Here is a 20010-nt window from a genome sequence, read left to right as displayed (position 1 = left end):
TCATCATAAGCCAGGAGAATATTAATAAAAAATACAAGGCGGTTCCTAAAGAATTTGAAAGCATGGCATCTGGATGCCTATATTGTCATATTAACGTTTGTTGCACAAGAGCAACACTGCAATGACCCGGCCTTCGGCAAGGCACACACTGGAAATCCTATAAGAATAGATTGTCCAGTTCCATTGTCTAACATTCTCTAGATAAGCAGTCATGTGTGGTAATGGGCACATAACGGAAGTAGAACCTTTTCAAACATACACACAAGTGAAAGGCCCCAGCTAAGGGTTCTCTAGGAATCCATTCCTCCTTGTAAGAATGAAAATACTAATTGTACATTTAAAGGCATTGCACATTTAAAGTGACGTTTAAAAATATATACATGAATCATTTTATCCTGTACTTCAATATCCCACCCAAAAGTTTCAGTTGCAGGAAGTTTTTTTGTTTACAAAATTTACGGTACAATACCAAATAACAATGGGTATTTAGACTGTCAGCAGTGGGGGTAGCCACTTGAAATGGCTTTTGTTATTCATTTTTAGAGTGGGCCAGTCTGAAAGAGAGGGATGATACAACTCTCTGGAGAAAAGCAAGCCTATTTTATTTATTTTAATAATGGAGAACATCAAATAAGAAGATTAAAGTAAGTTAATGCAGTAATGAGAAATATATTAATACAAACTGGTCTATAGATTCTGTTAAAATGTCAAATAATCTGTCAGGTATTTTCTAGAGAAAAACAGTTTGATGTTCTTATGGATTTATATAGGTGGAAAAAATTGAGCTTTGTTATATGAGCACAGGCTGGATATAAATTTTAAAATATGTATGTATTTTAAGTTGTAAATGGCCAAATGAATATTGGTAAATTTGTGGCTCTTTGTCAAATGTCATGAGTTTGAAATTAGGCTCGGTAATAATTAAGACTTTCCATTCATGTTTACATGTATTTAGAAGCTTAACCTAGTCCTGAAAATTACTTCCTGACATCTGATTTGGTTTTTGGAGAGAAATTCAAACACAAAGAGAGGGTACATATTCTTGGAAAGACTAAGGAATTTCATTAAAGAGCCCAGTATCAATTCCTCTATCGTTAAGAGTTACTATGGCCTCCTTTAAAACTTTGGTTCACTCTAAGACTTATGGTATTGGATGGCAATGCTGTGGTTTAGTGTTTCCTACTGTCCCTAACACCTGTGAGCTCTTGTTGAAAAGCAAACACAAAACCCAGAGTATGAGGCCATTATGCCTGATAATGACTTTAAGTTCTGAGTCTTAGTCCAGTACCACTCAAAGTTTTTAGGAAAATTTTAAACTTCGAAAGTTGCTTTTGAGTGTGTATTCATAGTAACCATCATTTAAATACATATATTTGTAATTTTAAAAGAAGTTGTTGGGTTACGGAAAAAATATGCAAAAAGTACAGAGTCTCTTGTATATCTTGCGCACATATGGAGTTTTCCGTTACCAACAATTTGAATCAGTGTGGTATCTTTGTTAAATTGGTGAAACAATAATATTATGCTTATACCATTAACCATAGTCCATAGTTTATATCAGGGTTCAATGTTTGTGTTGTAGTATCCTCTATGGTTTTAACTATCACTTTTTATGTAATTGCAAAATGTAAATAAAAGCTCAATAGTAACACTAATTTATTGGAGAAATACTTATTTCAAATGAAAAGGAAGTTTAATTTTTTAAAAAATCCTTAGCATGAGGGAAATTTGTGCTCCTGATTTTTGAAAATCCAAATGTCATTACGCCTGTGTCAAAGAGTTGGATAACAAATTAATAAGTCTAGGTAAAGGGAATGGCCACAACTTATGAATGACGTTCTCTGCATTGGAGTCAGATGGACCCAGCCCCTGAAAGATAGTATGTTCTGTTTGTCAGCCTTGCCACTTTGGATAAATGGCTTAGGGAGGCAAATTTCAGTTTTCCATTCTGTAAAATTTGGGATGGTAATGACTTCCTCTGAAAATCATTGTCAGTTTAATGAAAACTCAAAGTAAAATCATGTGGTCCACTATGAAGGACATCATAGGTGCCCAATTAATATATTTCTACTCTTCTTCCTCTTTTCTTCCCTTGTACTCTATTTCTTCTTTATGCCACCCAGTCTATTAACAAAGCCCTAAAAATCCTTATGATTCATATAAATTTGAATGTATTCCTGACATACTAAAAATGTTATCTGGCATAAATATTATCTAGTGTCAGTACTCAATACTAATTTAATACTTTTAATATGTAATACTCAAAATAAGGCATTTAAATAATTTTAATATGGAAAGACATGGATACAGCAGCATCCTATTTATATTGTGGATACCACAAAGTTATTATACCCATCCTGAAACTCTTTTTTTTTTTACATTTAGTTTCATACTTATTTAGAATTTATAAACATAATTAGCAGTACTCTTGAAAAGTAGAATGTCTTTTTAATATATTATACTTGCCGGTAGGTGAGTGCTTTATTTTCCCAACATAATATGCTACTGGAGGTGTTGAGGGTTTCTCTGCACTGGAAATTCTATCTGCCCTCTAGCTAAGTTTGCTTCAGTGGAAATGAGATCCTGACCACTGGGCTGATGGATGTACACATAACTGACTTGTTCAATTCTAATTTAATTCTAGAAATCTATCTCCCTTATGACTTTAATTTTTCTGACATGAAAGTGTTCTGTCTTTTTAGGCTTCCGCTGCTTCTGCAGAGCAGAGGTACTCTCTTGGCAGAGGGGGAATAAAGCAGTAAAGATTCAGCAATAAACAATCCACAAAACCAATTTTCACATTGGCAGAAAAACACAAGAACTCCAAATAGCCATAACTTGAAACAGTGGCAGATCCTTGGCAGCATATGATTTGAGATTATTAATGAAAACTTTTACCACCGACATGCACATCTTTAAGTTTCAGGAAACTTGAGTTTTTCACATAGGCAATAGTCTCAGAGAGTAATAGCCCAGAAGCGAGAAAACTTGACGTCCACTCTCAGTTACGCCACATGTAGTGTTGTCACCATCACAGGTGAGCTGAAACAGACCCAAGAAGGTGTCCAGTGCAAACTTCCTCAGTTTATAGAGAACCAAAAAGGACAAGGACCATCCTAAGGAAATTCTCAAGTCCCCTCTTTACTTAACCTAAAATTTAGAGATGATCTCAGTCCTTTGGTTTCTCGGCTGCACTAGTAATTAGTCTCTTTTTATAAAAGAGATATTTTTACTTTCCTCCCACAACACAAATAAGTGTTGAAAATTATTTGAGGTAATGTATCTAAAAGCATAATAAGATATCCAGAAAAAAAAAACATGGCAAACAAAGACACCATTTCATGATTATAATTTTTTTTGGTGTTAAGGTTATAGGTTGCTTTATTTTCAAAAATTAAAGTGAAAAGAAAATATATTTGTATCTTTTTGCTCTAATTTTAATCTTTTTTGAACATGCAAGTGTGGTTGACTGAAATAGCAGACTAGGGAAAAGAGAGCTCTATCTACACTTGAGGATATTTTCGAAAAAGGGAATTTTATAGCAACGTGTGGCTTCTTTTAGTTCACATCTTTGGTTTTCTTAACTTCTTTCACCACATCAGAAATGCTCTTTATTCATTTTTGTGTTTCTCTAGGCAGATAACTTTCATTCCCTTTGAAGCTGCCTCCCTCAACGCCTCTTAAAATTCTATTGTTCCTTAGGCTTAGTAACCTTTTGACACAGGCTTCCTTCTTCACCAGTTCCTATATAATTACACTTGAGGGATAAGGTGAGGGAAGACAAGCTTTCTTAAACCAGAGCTTATCTATTACTTTCCTCAATTAAAAACACCAGCAGTAGTGACAATTTTCCAGTTACCTCAGCGGACAAATAACATGATGATACCAATATTATTTACACCCATTTCAAGTTAAACTCTTCGGTATGTGTCAAATGCATTTGGCAAGAAACAGCTAATAGTTTAAAAGTCCTGAGGATCTTTTCTATTTTTCTGTCCACTAGTTTGATTCTAACAAATTTTCTTCAGCTAGGAGAAAGTTTGATTTGGGAGATATGAAAAATCCTATATTTTTTCTCAAGGGGTTAGTTTTCACAGTGATAGTTTTCCACTGTATTACGTGTTTCTCCTGCCCCAAATTAATGGGCTGCTTCCTACTGGCCAGAGCAGAATCAGGACCCGAAAGTGAGATGGGTCCCAGTCCATTTTGAGAGACAGCTCAGTGATGGACAGTGAGGTGGTGGGGCCCCATCTATCCAGGTAGCCATTGGTTAATGTGGACTGTTCAGCAGTATCCTGCTGAATCAGAAAACAAAAAGGGCAGGGCCAGTGAGGTTAGAAGGCTAGTGAAAATCCCATAATAGACTGAGAAAGCAGAGAAACAGGGTTAAAAAAAAAACTGCAGGTGAGACAGTTATACCCATCTGGCCCATGGAAACTTAGCCCCCTCTCTGTCTGCAGCAGACAGAATCTCACCATCCCCAAATCCTCAAGATTGAGGAATGAACAAATACAAGGGGGGTGTGTAGCTGTGGACTAAAATAAAATTATTATTATTCTAGCAATTCCAATCGCTATCAGTTGTAACATTGATATAAAGGCAGTGGTCACCAGAGGTTCTGAGGGTAGGGAGAAGGAAGAATAGGTGTAACATGGGGCATTTTGGGGACATTGGAATTGTTGTGCATGACATTGTAATGACAGACACCAGCCATTATACATTTTGTCAAAACCTATAACACTGTGTGGTGCAAAGTGTAACCCATAATGTAAACTATAGACCATGGTTAGTAGTTATACTTTAATATGTATTCATCAGTTGTAACAAATTTACCACACTAATGAAATGTTGTTAATGGGGGAAAGCATGGGATGGGAAGGGGGTGATGTATATGAGAATCCCCTATATTTTCAGTTAACATTTATGTACCTAAACCTTCTTTAAAAACAACAATAAAAAGCAAACATCTAGCTCACGGGGCAGTTGCAGACTTCAGGTCATGCAGGGAAAACACAGAGAAGTAAAGATGCACCAACATAGCAAATATACAAAAGTGCAGTGTGAAAGAGAGAAGAGATAAAGGCTTCTGAGTTTGGAGATAAAAAAAGCAACTGCCAAAGATTGAGGTGCGCATTTTCTAAACTGGTGTTTTGTGACTGTAGTTTCAATAGCTGCTTCTATAATGAAAAAAAGAGGAGAGATTTATGGTCAAATATGTTTGAAAAATGATGGCTATATACTGCCTCTTGTTGATTCACAATGTAAATTAACATATTAAAAATGCCTGTCTTTCTGAAATTTATTTGTGAATGACAAGGTATTTCTCAAACTTCATGACAATCAAACAATTTTGCACAGAAAAACATATCCAGAGCTTCCTGATTGGGGTTTATAACTCTTTTGACAATTTGTGAAAAAGAAGAGAGAAGATGGTAGTTAGGGGGCAATATGGCATCATGGAGAATTTTTATTTTTGTTTCTGTTGATGGCAGACACTAGAGCAGGGGATTGGCCAACATTTTCTGTAAAAGGACCAGAGGGTAAAATATTTCAGGATTTCTAGGCCACATAGTCTCTGTTACATACTTTTCTTTGTTGTTTGTTGTTCTTGTTAATCTTGATTTTTTAACAATGTAAAAATCATTCTGAGCTTGCAGGGTATCCAAACACAAGCCAGGAACCAGACCTGGCCCAAGGGCCAAGGGAATAACAAAGGAAATAACTGAAGGAGAGAAGTCCATAAAATATTGCTTAGAATATTTTCTTATATTTTATACTTGGTATGATTTTATATTTCTCAAATGGTGTCTTTACTCTTAAGTTCTCAAATCCATACAATACATGTAGCCATAAAATTTAAATTTGGAGACTTATTCAACCATAACAACAATAATCCGGATATCTGGTGCTTCATAGACTATAAAAGTCTATATATAATCAGATTTCATTATCATCCTACCACCATCCTATTCTGTCCATCTTCTCCTTTGATTTCCTTTTATAACAGAGGAAGCTTCTCTTTTCTTTAAAGGTCAGTTTGCCCACTTGTGCTCTGGGATACTTCTTGTGGACTTTTCTTCTTCAGTCATTCCTGGATTCCTATTTTATATCTCTATCCCAGAAATATGGTTCATTTAGCCAAAATCCACCTGGAACCTTCCACCCATGTGTTGATGTTTCATGGACATTGCAAACTTACAATGTTCCAAAGTAATTCTTGTGGTTTACTTTAACTATTTCCTCTGTTATTTCTTCCATTTCACTAATAAGAGCCATCATCTACCTCTGTGTTCCATCTCATAGTCAAGGAGCCTTGGTTAATGGCTCCATTTCCTGCACAAAACATCCTTCACTCAATCTGCAGGTGTAGTTCAATAGAATGCCCTGCCAAGTCGCATAGCTGTTGCAGCACTATTACATTTTACTACTGAGTCAACTGATATGCAAATTCCCAGCAGATTGCCCAGGCACCTGCTAGGAATTTCTCTTGTTATTTCTTCCACTAAATCCTGGAAGTCCTGAAAAGTTCTATGACCAACGCTGGAGAGATATGAAGGAAAATTAAGCCTCCCTGCCTATATTTACTTACACTTCTAGTTTATGAGTGAAATAAGATTACAGTTTGCTCCTGAGGTAGAAATCTACTATATATCTATATATCTATAAAAATATATGTGAGAAAAAATAGCAGCAATTCAATAAAATATTGTCAGTTTAGAATAAGTATAAATGATAGGAAACACTGGTGAGGTTAGATCAAACTATTTGAAGGCAAATGATATTGAGCTTCTTTCAAGTTTTTGCTTTGCCCAAAGTGACTCCACAATTTCAGCTAAACTTTCTCATCAAATTTTTTTTTTCTTTTTAAGATAGAAAGATTTTCTTTATTAATAACCCCAACCATATTTCTTTAGATACAGGAGTTTTTAACTCAAATACTTATGAGAAAACGAGTTAAGATTGCATTATCTTGCAACTCATTACCAGTAACATATTGCAAAGTGAAACAGCTCAGAAAAGAGGGTGGAAGGGAGGGAGAGGGAGGGAAGGAAGATAAAGAAAAAGGAATTAAGTTGATCAAGGAGAATTATTCTTTTTTTTTTTTCTTACTTCTTGGGAGCTATGAAGTCCTTGCAAACACAGCTCGTTTCTGCAGATTATTTTCCAAACGTATGCAAAATGGAATCAAAACGGAGAATCCCTTAAGAACCTGAAGAGGTGCAACATTAAAAGCTACGATTATCTGGTAGCAAATGTTCCAGCCTTCAGTTGCCAGCCACTTCTTCCTTTTGTGCCCAAGAGTTAGCGGGAAAACGTCTTCCCCGTGAGTGTTTTCTTTTTTCTCAGCATCCGGGCGTGCACGGTTCAGCACCTTAAGGAAGTCAGATGTTTTTGCCCGCATACGTGTGAATGTGGCCTCTGAGCACTTGATGCGGCAGTGCAGCTAGTCTCTAAGGTGTGGATCGGGTTGCTGGTGTTGCCTCCCGCGCCGGCGCTGGCGGGGCGAGGGAAGAGCACGAAGGCAATACAGCCAATACTGTCGCCCACGGCAGCGCCTGTGCCTGCCAGCCCCCGAGGCGGCTCCCCGCGGCTGACGAGGCCTGCGGGGCTGTGGGCGGGCTCTGCGTCCTTCTGTGAACTCCCGCATAAACACCTTTCCAATGACCACATGACATCATCTTCAAGCACTGTGCGGAAGACTGCTGTGACTCCGTCCCTTTGGACTCCACATACGTGGTTTCATCATTCCTGTAATGGACAACTGCCCTGCTCTCTCCTTCCTTGCCCTCTTCTTGAACCTGGAGGCACTTCTCAAAGACAGAGGCAAAACAATTTCCACACGCCAGCCTGATGGACAACTGAATCCTTGGATGCAGGGAGATTTTCAAGGTCATAAAGCAAAGAGACACGGTAACCTGATTCTGGATTTACCAAGAAGTTCCTGTACACCCTCTTTAATAACTCATCAGCGCCAGGTGCCTGTAGTTCCTTGTAGAATTTCAAAGAAATACTGACCATCATTTTTGTTTTGTCTCCACTAGGATTTGAAATATGATAGAGCACCCCATCAAAATCTGCAAATGTTACTTCTGCTGCTTCTGGTTTGTTCCTGGCAGCCGCGTTCTTGAACTTGAGCGCAAGCGTCTCCTGGACGAGGCGGTTGTTCACCTGCGACAGGATCGTGGCGGCGGCCACGCGGCCCGCCTGGCCCCTGCAGCCTGAACCCGCCTGCCGAGCCCCTTCCGCTCTCACCTCATCAAAACGTTCGTAATAAAGATCTGCCAAATAGATGCCATTTCATACCTGTCGAATTTCTTGAAAAGAGTTTATTCCTTTAAGCTTTCTTCCTAAGTGATTTGCATACATCAGAACTCCAGTCTCAGGTACTGCTGCATCCCCTTTATGTAAAGATGCTAGAAGACCTGCACAAGATAAGCTGCAATTGGTGGGGCCAGGGTTCAATACAGGATTAAGGACTCCAAATTGTGTGTGATTCAGTCAACTTGCTACCAGGCACTTGTAGAGGAAGTCTTTTATACTTTTAGAAAATCTGAATGACTAGAGTGTGTTTTATTACTAACTTGTCTACAAGTGTTAATACTAAAATTGAAATGCTATGTCTTGGTGGGATTTATATTTATATTTCAAGGGAAATTAAGTTTATCATAGAAGCCGGTATCTTGATTAGAGTTAGCGTTACATAAGAGTAGACACCAAATCTCTCTTACTACTGTAGCATGAAATTCATAAGCACTAGAATGCAAATTCAAACCTATTGTCATTTATTCCAAGATAACAATGACTTTTTAAAGTGGTGCTCTAATTCTTTGCTGTGCACAGTGACGCTCAAGGAACAGCAGCAATAGCATCACCTGGTAACTCTTTGCAAATGCTGACTCTCACGCCCCAGCTCAGATCTCCTGACTCTGAACCAGCTTTGAACAATTCTACCGGTGGTTCCTGCACACATTAGAGTTGGCAAAGCACCACTCTAATTCATGACTCTGTTGATTTTTCATTGTACAATTGACCCAAAGAGAAACACAAACATCTCATATCTCTGTGTATTCTGCCTTGCAAAGTGTATGCTCGCACCAAACCAGTTTGCAAGGACCACTCCTCACTCAGGGCTCAGTGCGTTAGTGCAGCAGTGGCCATAAATCTCCCGAATGAGGGCACGGTCAGGGCAGAATGGAGGCGAGCTGGTGGCTCCACTGTGCTCTGGGGAGGCATAAATATGCACACTTGAAGTGTGGGTTTACATACGCTGTGCTAGCAGCTGTAGGCTGTGAGCTATAACAGGGCAAGTGTCCACTTCAGTGAGGTCGAAGTCTCAGGAAAACTGAAAAATCAGAAAAGAGGACTCTCTTCTCTTCCACTCAAGACTGGGTGGAAACTGCAGGCTCATTACTAATGTCTTCATAAATTTGAAGGGAGAAACTCAAAATCATTATTTTTAAATGATGGAAAGTAATTGTATCAAAACTGTTAACTCATACCTCAAAGGAATCAAATTAATCTGAACATACAGATCGTTAAATATCCACACCATGGAGCAGTTCCCATATTAAGGCTGTCTCAATTTCACTTATGGACATGTTTCAATTTTCAAAGAAGTATCAAACTGTTTCAAAATTTTAAGGGCAATGACTGTTACTATTATATATTAAACATGCTAGAGAATTAACGAAATGTGACATTTTCATTTCAAATAAAGAGTTCCTATTGAAACAACTAAAACATTTTACAACTATAAAGGTAGACAGTTATAATCTTCATCAAAACTACTACTATTTATAAAGCACTTAATCTATGCTGGAATTTACATCTACTCACTCATTTGCTCCTCATAAGAGGGTATTTATTATTATTATTTTCCTTTTACAGATAAAGAAACCAAGATTCAGAGAGTCTTGCCCAAAGTTACACAGCTAGTAAGTGATGGACTCAGTATCCAAAACCTTTCACCGTGGCTCCAGGGTCCATTTATTCAATAATTCATTAACAAATAATAACTAATATCGCCTCCTGGCTTGTGTTTTGTGGTGTTCAGGAGTCTTTCTTCTTTCTCATTCCCCAAATAAGAAAGCAAGCAAACAAACAAACCACAACAATGTCACTGATATCTATAATTGCTATGGCTGGTGACAAATATTTAATTCCATAAATAAAAGTAGTTAACTGAAAGTATTCCCAGGAAGGGTAATCTTTTGAGAGAATACCAGAAGCCATTTTCTTTTGGTACCGTAACAAATTACCACAAAGTCAGTGGCTTAAGACAGCATTCATTTATTATCTCACAGTTCTGTCAGTCAGAAGTCTAGACACATATGAGTCCTTACAAAGTCAAAATCAAGGTGTCAAGATACACTTTCTAGAGGCTCTCAGAAAACCTGCTTCCTAACTCCACCAAGTTGTTAATCAGATCCTGTTGCTTGAAGTTGTAGGCCAAGATCCTATTTCCTTGCTGTTAGCTGCAGGTCTCAGCCCCTTTGAGGCCATCAGCAATCCTCAGCACACTGCCTGCTCCATCTTCAAACCAACCACAACCCACCAAATCCTTCCCCCACGTTAAATATCTCTGATTTCACTTTCTTTCTTATATTTTCTGGCTTTAGCCACAGAAAGTTTTTTTGCTTTTAAGGGCTCGTATGATTAGATTGGGCCCACCTGCATAAACCAGGATAACCCTTAAATTTCTTAAATTTAATTGCATCTGCAAAGTCCCTTGATCCCCATAAATTTCCAGGATATCTTTAGAGGGCCATTCCATGCACTACACTAGGGCTGAAAGAGGAGAAGGACAGTAGGAAGTCCAGAAATCTCAGAATTGTGGGCCAAAAATTAGCTGTACAAATATCTCAATTTTGTCTATTGCAATGCTCACCCCATGACACATTCTTTAATTTTTCATTATGCAGCCTAATGTCTTAAAACAAAACCTTTGCCAAAGTGTTCACCAAAGTGGTAACTGTAAAAAGTTAATTGAACAATGTAATTAAGGACAAAAAAAGTCCGATACAAAATGACAGCATCAGCATTAACTTTTGTCCAAATATATTACAAAGAGGATGAAAAAAAATAAAAGCTTGTAATTCTCAGTGGGCCCAGTCACCTCCAAGTATTAACACAAGCAAGTGGATGCAAATTTAAGTATTACTAGTAGAGATCAGTGAAAGACTGTGACTCTTATCACAGCAAAATGAGCCAGCTGTGCTATTCAAGTCTGCAGCTAACTCGTGCAGTATATTTCACTTATTGCAGAAATGTAAAACCCATTAGAGCGGACAAAATGAATTTTAGTGTCCTGCCCTTAAGCTTCATGGTGCCTTTGTTTTCATGATGTCTTTATTTTTAGAGATACTAAATATTGTCATTACTAATTCTATAAATACAGTAGGCCTGCCGCTGCTGTTATTAATGTTTCTCAATGGCCCCATCTTGTAAATACGGCGCCGCTTAAACCAAAACACACATGTACGTCTCCAGAGGAGAAGACTGACACAGGACTGCTGACACATGAATGAGATGCTTTGTCTAACTAACACAAAAATGCAAATGAATTGCAGAGAAAGAGAACTAAGGAATTCAAAGGCTTTCTTGATTGCCTTCTTTAAAATGCCAAGAACTTAAGCTGGCCTTTCTTATCTTCCACTACATGCTTGTGACACGTTAGGAGGCCTTTCTTATTGTACTATAATTCAGGGATTGTTCCAGCTCTGTGCTCCATGCCTGTTTCCAAAGGGCAGCCTGAGATGTATAATTCGGGTAATGAACAGCTGCATAATTTAAGGGTCGAGCTAGTAGGGCACTGTTCCTTATTTGTGTTGCTTTAACAGTTGCCAAGATGTTCCGGGCCCATTTAGGAGTACAATTTTTTGACTGCTTTATTTCTCTCAGATGATATATGCTAGGATTTGGTTGTGTTCCAGAAAGTGAATTTTATCAGCAGAAGTACCAGAGCAAGCTTTTCTCTCATTTTACTCCAAAGCGCAACAGCACTGAGCTATAATGAGGTAATTTTTTCCCCAGCCATGCACACTCTGTGTTCTATCAGGAAGGGCTGTTTAAGCCTGGTCCTGTCCCTTTCCAAAGCATGATAGACTCAATCACTGAGCTATCAAAGGCATTTCCACACGACATCCGTCTCACACAAGGCCAATCTCCTAAACGTTCAAAGGGGCCAGGCAACGAGGGCCTTCAGAGATGAAGGCAGCATGCTGATTAATCAGTTGCTTTTATATCCCATCTTGGCAACTAGTCCCTGTTTGTAAATAAAAGGTTTACCCTGAATTTCCTGTAAACTAAGGAGCATGAGGCTGATTTGGACCTTGTTCCCAGAGCAAGGAAGCCGCCTACTGTCCAACCCACAGAGATGGTCTATGCCCACTGTCACCAGTCCTCCTTCAGGTGTCTTGAAGCATGCCCTGGGAACGCGCTCATCTGTAAACAATTGTCATTTCATCATGATAAAGCAGAAAAGGCAGGCTGTTGACAAAGATACCTCCCATCTCTTACGGGAAGACTCCCTGTTTTTGGAGAAGACCCCAGGTGAGCAATTTGCAAAGGTATTGGAGTGTATACGATAAGACAATAAGCTCGATAAGACAATAAGCTCGTAGGCGAAAACCGTAAATAAAGCGGGATATCTTTTCTCAAGAAATAAATTAGTGTACCCTCTCATTCGTCAGATGGTAAATAGCTAATGGAAAAGAGATGTGATATTCCAGGAGGACTAGGAATTGTTGGCAAACTGGCAGGCACAGTGATTTTCTGATGACCCAAATTATTTTCAGGCAGTTTGGCATATCTCTATTTGTCACACTTACACTACTGAGCCAAATGCATTCAATTAATATGGAGTAGTTTCCTTTTCTTGAAATAGGAACGAAACAGCAAGCATTCCTTGATTGCTCTCAAATATCCAATACAGCAAGAATTATAAGAAGCTTCTTGTTAATATTCACCTTTGGATATCTTCCAAAGATGCTGAGCACACAGCCACTACAGCACTCATTCTTGACTAGGAATTTTTGTGCATACAGAGGCATTTCAACTATAGGCGCTGTGCCTGTCCACACACCCAGAACACAGAAGTCCCTTTGGGATAAAAGTTTGGCACTTCCACCACCCACTTCCCCTCCTTCTCAGTTTTGAAAGCAAGGTGAAAGCGTTTATTTTGTGAGAGGTGAAACCTTGGGAATCAATACCATGTCTGACACTACTACATAAACCCATCCATCACTGTGTGGCAATAAGAGCAATGCCTCACGCTCTACCCACATTTCTGGAAGGGTACTTGTGGGAATGCTGGAATGGGGAGATCTACTTCTAAAATCCCCTCACCAATGAGATGGAATGCATGAGGCTTACAGCAGAGAGTTAACTGGTTAGGGCCCTGCCTGCCAATCCCTACTCTTCTCTTAACTGGCTATGAGGCAGGTAGCATATATGGAGGGTGGTTTTACATAGCCCAAAAATGAGGAATGTCAGTGGCACTCCCCAGCTAAAGGAATCTGTGAATCACAAACACTCCAGGAAATACGTTTAGTAATTTTGAATTAATAATTAATTCTAAATAAATGTTCTTAATTCTAAATAAATAGGAGTCAGAAAGGCCCATAACAAAGCCAGCAAGAATAGTGAAAATAAAAATGCTAATTTCCCCACAAATAAAGTCATAGTCATTGCATTAACTCTTTCAGGCCTTGGGGGGTTTTGTGTCAAAAGAACACATTTTTATAACTAAACATGTACTGTGTATTACAATTATAGTTATAGCTAGCAATATACATTTTATTCACTGATATAAAGTGTACCTGGCAAGGAAAATTTAAAAATGTCTCCAAAGAAAAATATATTAAAGCTCCAATTCAACTGCATTTTAATGTATTCGTGCTTCTGAACATATGTACTCTGCAAACAGAATGCCATCGTATATTAGATTTACATCTTGAATTTTAATAGTTTTACTGAGTTGCTCTATTTAGATAGCAAAAACTATGTTTAATACTGACAATTCCCTTATCCATCAGTGTATTTAAAATGTATAAATGTTTCAGGCCCTAAGCTATGGGTTCAGGCTACCAACAAGAAACCAAATGTCAGGATAGACCAAAATAAATAAATAAATCTATCACTCAGCTTTGCACCACTCCCCAAACACTTAACTTCTAAAATTACCGTCTGTAAGGAAAATTTCATCTTGTGCCTTGTCTTCTTTCTTGCGCCAACTAACCTTATTATTTATCCCAAGAACTACACTATCTCAGCCATTTCTTGTTCCCTGGTTTATTAACCCCTTTCTGGCTTCTCCCACTCTCCTGACCCCACAGTCAGTCATTTCAGATGCTCCTGCAAGAACCTTGGGAAGCCTTGCTCAGCTGACCTTCGGCTGTGCTCACCTTGTTAAGTTTCCTCCTTGCAAAAACCTCACCGCATTTGCTTTCTCTGCTTCTCTCCTTCACAGCAAGGTAGTGCTAGAGAAACACAGAAACTGATGTTGACAGGTTCTTCTACAAATCTGTGCTGTTCAACTTCAATTCAACCCTCACTGGTGCTCAACCATTCTGTAATCATTGCTTATTGACTCGGGAGAATTCAATATTGTAGCTTTTCCTCATGTCTCAGCTTGGGCCTATGTACCTCATTCTTAGCAAATGATACCACCTGTTATTGAACTGAAACTATCAAAGCCCTAATTTTCTTCAGCTCTTTTCCTTTACACTCATTGCTTTTCTTTATTAGTGTTTCAGAGAAACAAGCTATCCCCTGCTTTGCCAATGCTAATCTTTTACCAGTTTTCTCTCACTCCCTTTCTGTCACATTCTGTGGGTCTTGCTGGATCAGCAATATACAGCTGCATCTTGCCCAGTCGGGCAGTCTGTCACATCATCCCACCCCACCCCTTCTATTCAATTTACCCTGTCTACCTGTTGCTTCTCCTTTTGACATGTGTAAGATCGCCACTTCAAAAAACAAGATATAAAATTCAATAACAACAAAAAACAACACTTTCCCTAATCTTGCTGTATCTCTCAAAGTGCTCATATAATTCCAATTTGACTTTCCTTTTGTTACCAAGTGTCTCTAATGATTAATAGCCTAATATTTAGTAGATTCTATTTCTTCATCACCTTTTATGTCCTTGCAATCAGTACCCTCCTCCTGACCAAAATTATTTTTTCAGGGTCACATTTGTCTTCCACATCAACCAATTACACTTTATTTCCTGAAAGCCATATTCTCCTTCTCTATTGCACTCATACTGCTTATGGCATTTGCAAACTTTCTCTTTCCTGGTGTACAAGGAGTTTCAAACTGAGGTTTAATCTTTATGTACATCTAGAATTCAGCTATAAATGGAGATGGTTAAAGTGGGAGTGATCAAACATACCTGCACATCAGAATTACCTGGATAATAGACTCTTTGGCTCAAACCACATTTCCAAAATTGGAACTTCCCATCATGTGATTCTGAAGTACAAAGAGTTTGGTAAGCATGGCTCTGAAGGCTTTCTGAGGATAACCTGGCTGAGTGCCGAGCTGCATGTGGAAGTCTTCTCATCATATGGCAGCCGTCGTGCGCACATATTGTGAGGGAAGGATGCCTGGCATATACTAGGCTCTCCATAAATATTTGTTGAATAAATGAATTGATGAATGTATACCTTGGTTATTTATGGGAAGGGATGTTTTCAAGTATAACTCTATGTTTTCCACTCTGTTTTGTCTTCTGGCTCAGCTTCTGTTAACTCATGGATGACAAGTTACTGCTTTTAGATATTTGGGACACAGAGGAGAAATGCTTGTGACCAATGTATAGAAAGTGAGAGTGCATTGCATCAGAATGTGTCTTTGTGCTTTGGAGGAGACAAAATGCATCATAGTTTTGGCATACCCAGGGCAGTTTGTTCAGCAGCAGTGCTTGCAGCCCTGGCCAATTCCTAGCATCCAATGTGCCAGTGGCGCCAAATGCCAACATCTTCAGCAGCAGTTGATGAGAGTACCAGTGGCTTTTGGAACAATAGGAGGCAGCAGTGCTGATAGTAATCTCCAAGAGCAGTGGTCCTACCTCCACCTGGCTTAGTGGGTGGGGGAAGCTTTGCCAACTCAATTATCAGAAAAGGGCTGCAGACGGCAGTTACAAATGAGAGAGTAGAGTCCACAGAAGATGCATGTCTTACAAGGTTGGAAGGGGAAGTGCTATGGAACCACTGGCTTTTACTACTGACAGGATTGTATATTTAGTTACTGATCTGTAGAGTCAAAAGAGATCCTGGACTTGAGTAATACTATGCATGCTTGGTTCTTTTCATATTGTTATTAGAGACACCCATCTGCCTTTTATTCTTCATTACCCTCCCCTTAAATGCAGCTGTTCTCAAGATGCTTTGATTGATCTCTTCACACTCTACATGTCCATTAATACTATCTAATCCCACAGTTTCAGAATAATAACTACTCATGGTACTCAATGTACAGCTTCCAGACTTCACCTGACCCTGAGCTTCAGCCTTATATTTCAAGTCAAATATATCTGACTTGATGTCTCACCCATACCATGAATTCAAGTTGTCCTATGTCAACACTTTAACTTCTGACCTAAACCTCTCCTTTCTGACTCCCCAATGAACATGAAAAGCAGTATTATTTTCCCAATCATGGATATTTGACAACTCCACCCTATTACATCACAGCAGTGGACAGTGGATCATTTCTGCCTTCTTAAAATTCTGTATTTTTTTTCATTTGGCTCAGAGATAACACTCTTTTGGAGTGATCCAACATCACTGGCCACTCTTTCTTGAATTCTTTTGCTAAACCTATGAAGTCCTGGGGCATTCCAGGGCTCAGTCCTTAGTCTTCAGACTGTGTCTCTTCTCTAGCTACATTCATTGCAGCAGTAGTTACATCTAGTAGTTTCCTTCTCGTTAACAACTCAATTCTTCTGGTATCTCAGGACAAAAATCTATAGTTATTTTATATGACTCCCTTTTACACTGCCCCGTCATTCCATACACAATTATATACTATAGGTCTTCCTAATAAATACAATTTTTACCATTTCAACTCCTAGCACACTAGTTCAAGTTGCCATCATTTCCCACCTGTTTTATTTTGATAAACTCCTAACTGGTCTTGATGCTTCCTGGATTCTCTAGCTATTCTACAAACAGAGGCAGAATGATTCTTTCAAAATTTGTCAGATTCTGTCCTTCCTCTCTTCGTAATTCTTCTATAGCTTCCATCTCATTTTAATCATGGGATCGTTGAGAACATCTAGGTTATTTAATAGACTTATAAATAGTATCATAAACCAACATGCAATTTGCCTTCCTACCAAACATTATTGCTAATTTTTTTCTCATTTATGTTGTTTCAAGGAATGTGGGACCAGCTGTACATAATCAAAACAATGGATTGTATGAGCCTCAGGATAAACAATATGATATTAATAATGATAGAAATTGCTAATAATAATGGTACTAGCAACAATCATTTATTAAGTGCTTGCTCCATGCCAGGCACAATATTAAATCCTTTACATGTGTTCTCTCAGTTAATCCTCTCTGCAACCCTATAATTTAGGTAGCAAAATTATCCTGCATTGACAGAGGAGGCAGGCACTGGAAAATGAGCACACGTCTGGCTATGTGAATCTTGGTCAAGTTCTTTTAAAGAGAACTAAAAGATAATGAGCCAATAATAGGAGCTAATATTGCAAAAGTGATTTGACCCATTTTATAATTGTCATGCCAGAAGTCTCCTAATGTTAACAATACCAGTCATGGGTTTCTTTAGTTCTTTCCAAGATATTGGTTCTGTATATTATAGCAGAGGTAGGGAATGCATGGAGTGAGAAAGATATGTATGTTTTATAGTTGTCTTTAGTGAGAAAAAAAAAAACAGATAAAAAGAAGAAACCTGGGTTTTCTTTACCTAGGTCAATATTTATGAAATAATGGAAAATAGGAATAACACTGCAAATCCTCAAATATTTATTGAGTACCTAGAAGGAATCAAGCACTGAGCTAAGTTTAATACTATTACTTCATTTAATTCTCACAATAACCACATGGGGTACTATTATCCAGATTCAACAAATGAAGAAGTTGCCTTTTAAAGAGAGAACCAAGAAGAATTGTAATTAACAATTAACATTGTTAATAGATCACCACTACAGTTTTGCACTGTGCTGGGATCAGAAGACTGATAAGCCATTTTCTTTTCCATCAATAAATTTTCTATCTAGCTAGGAGAAAACAAAAATGAACACTTACACTCGTGAATGTACATGTTGGATACTGAATAGTATCCCTGACAAAAGTCTTGTTCGTGCATCAACTCTTGGTCCTGTGGGTGTGAACCTCTTGTAAATAGGGTCTTTGAAGATGTTTTTAGTTAAGGTATACCCAAACTGAATTAGAGTAGGACTTAATCCAATATGGCTGAAGTCCTTATAAACAAAGGAAATGGAACACAGAAGGAGATGTCACAGAGTGCAACTAGAAGCTGGAAGACAATGGAACCCAGAAGGGAAAGGAGAACACATTGCCATGTGCATTGCCATGTTACAGAAAAGTTAAGGGACCTTAATGATTGCCAGCCAGTCAGAAGGGAGCAAGTTTTCTAGTCTTTAAAACCATGAACCAATAAATTTCTTATTTAAGCCAACCTATTGTGTGGTATTTGTTAAAAACTAAACCAGTGTCTTTGCATGTTCCTATTCTTTTACACATCCTATATAACTTATCTTGTCACTGGTCCTGTATAACAGACTTTATAAACATTAGCTGAAAGTGTTTCCAGGAGGTGTAATTCCAAAATAAAACTAGTAGTTGACACTGATCGTCACAATATCTGGTAATTTACAGATAGATCACAGCACTGGGGAACACAAATGAATTCCTCCATTCTGATCCATCCATTAAGTGATAACCATGTTATCAGACCTAATGCACAGTCATGATCAATACAAATGTACAGAGTGGCTGTAAAACAGCTTTTCTAACCAGGGAGGGTAATCTCACATTTTACAGATTTGAAGAGCCAATCAATTAAATGCTGGATAAGGTCAAATACTATTGATTCAAGATTCAATGAAATCCCTTCCTTTATCTTCCCCTCTTTTGATTTTTCTTATGATCTAAGTATGATGTCCTTAAAATACATTTTTCCAGCAGCTGCACTTACATACTGGTAGATAGCAAGTGGTCCTCAAAAAACATGATTCCCTGGCACTAAAATCAATAGTGTTAAAAACCTTGGAGGCATGAAAGGGATGAAAAAAAAAAAAATTAGTGCTTAAACTTCAAGAGCATATTTGAAAATAGAATTTAAGTGATGTCCATTGCTTGCTAGAAGTAGAGGTAGATAGTTCATATATCAACTTAGACACCCATGGTGTATCTGTGGTATAGAAAGTAAAACAACATAAGGATATTATTAATTACATGTTTAAGTATTACTCTTCATTCAACTTTTTGACTTTTTATGGAAGTTCAGATTATTTCTTCAAAGTGCTAAAGTAGACCTCATATTTTCTGAATGTAATAAAAATAAATAAATAAATAGATAAAAAGGGAAAAAAAACCCAAAGTGCTAAAGTATCTCACAAAGCAAATTTTGCGTACATTTTATTATGTATTCTGTACCACTTTTTGCTTTTACTGACACCTTTTTATCTATACAACTGATAATCTTTTAAATTTTTACTTCATAATATAAATTATTGTATGGTTACATAATGCAAAGGTTTTTTTCACTTTTGTAAGAACATAAAAATATTTTCTGTATGTGAAACAATTCTATGCTCTGACTTTGATACTCAGATTCTCATGTATGCCTCTCTATCTGGAGATAGAGCTATTTGCTGTTGTATTATTATCTGTCTCTAGGAACTAGTAAACAGAGAATTGTAAATATCCCATGCTTGGAAAAATTCCACTTGGCACAAATCAGTCACTAGGTGACTAAATGTTGTGAATAGAAACAATTGGCAAGAAG

General features: G+C 37.9%; 1 protein-coding gene and 1 pseudogene across 4 annotated transcripts in view; both read right to left on the bottom strand.

The window, feature by feature from the left end:
- Positions 1-20010, bottom strand: part of LOC101424034 (protocadherin-9) — a 947185-nt gene that overhangs the window by 31763 nt on the left and 895412 nt on the right. The window lies entirely within an intron of this gene.
- LOC139436599 (actin-related protein 2/3 complex subunit 2 pseudogene) lies at positions 7112-18300 on the bottom strand (annotated as a pseudogene).

The sequence above is a fragment of the Dasypus novemcinctus genome, chromosome 15 (genome assembly GCF_030445035.2).
Source record: "Dasypus novemcinctus isolate mDasNov1 chromosome 15, mDasNov1.1.hap2, whole genome shotgun sequence".
NCBI lineage: Eukaryota > Metazoa > Chordata > Mammalia > Cingulata > Dasypodidae > Dasypus > Dasypus novemcinctus.
Note: the sequence above shows the minus strand (reverse complement) of the source record. Positions and strands in the feature narration are given on the sequence as shown.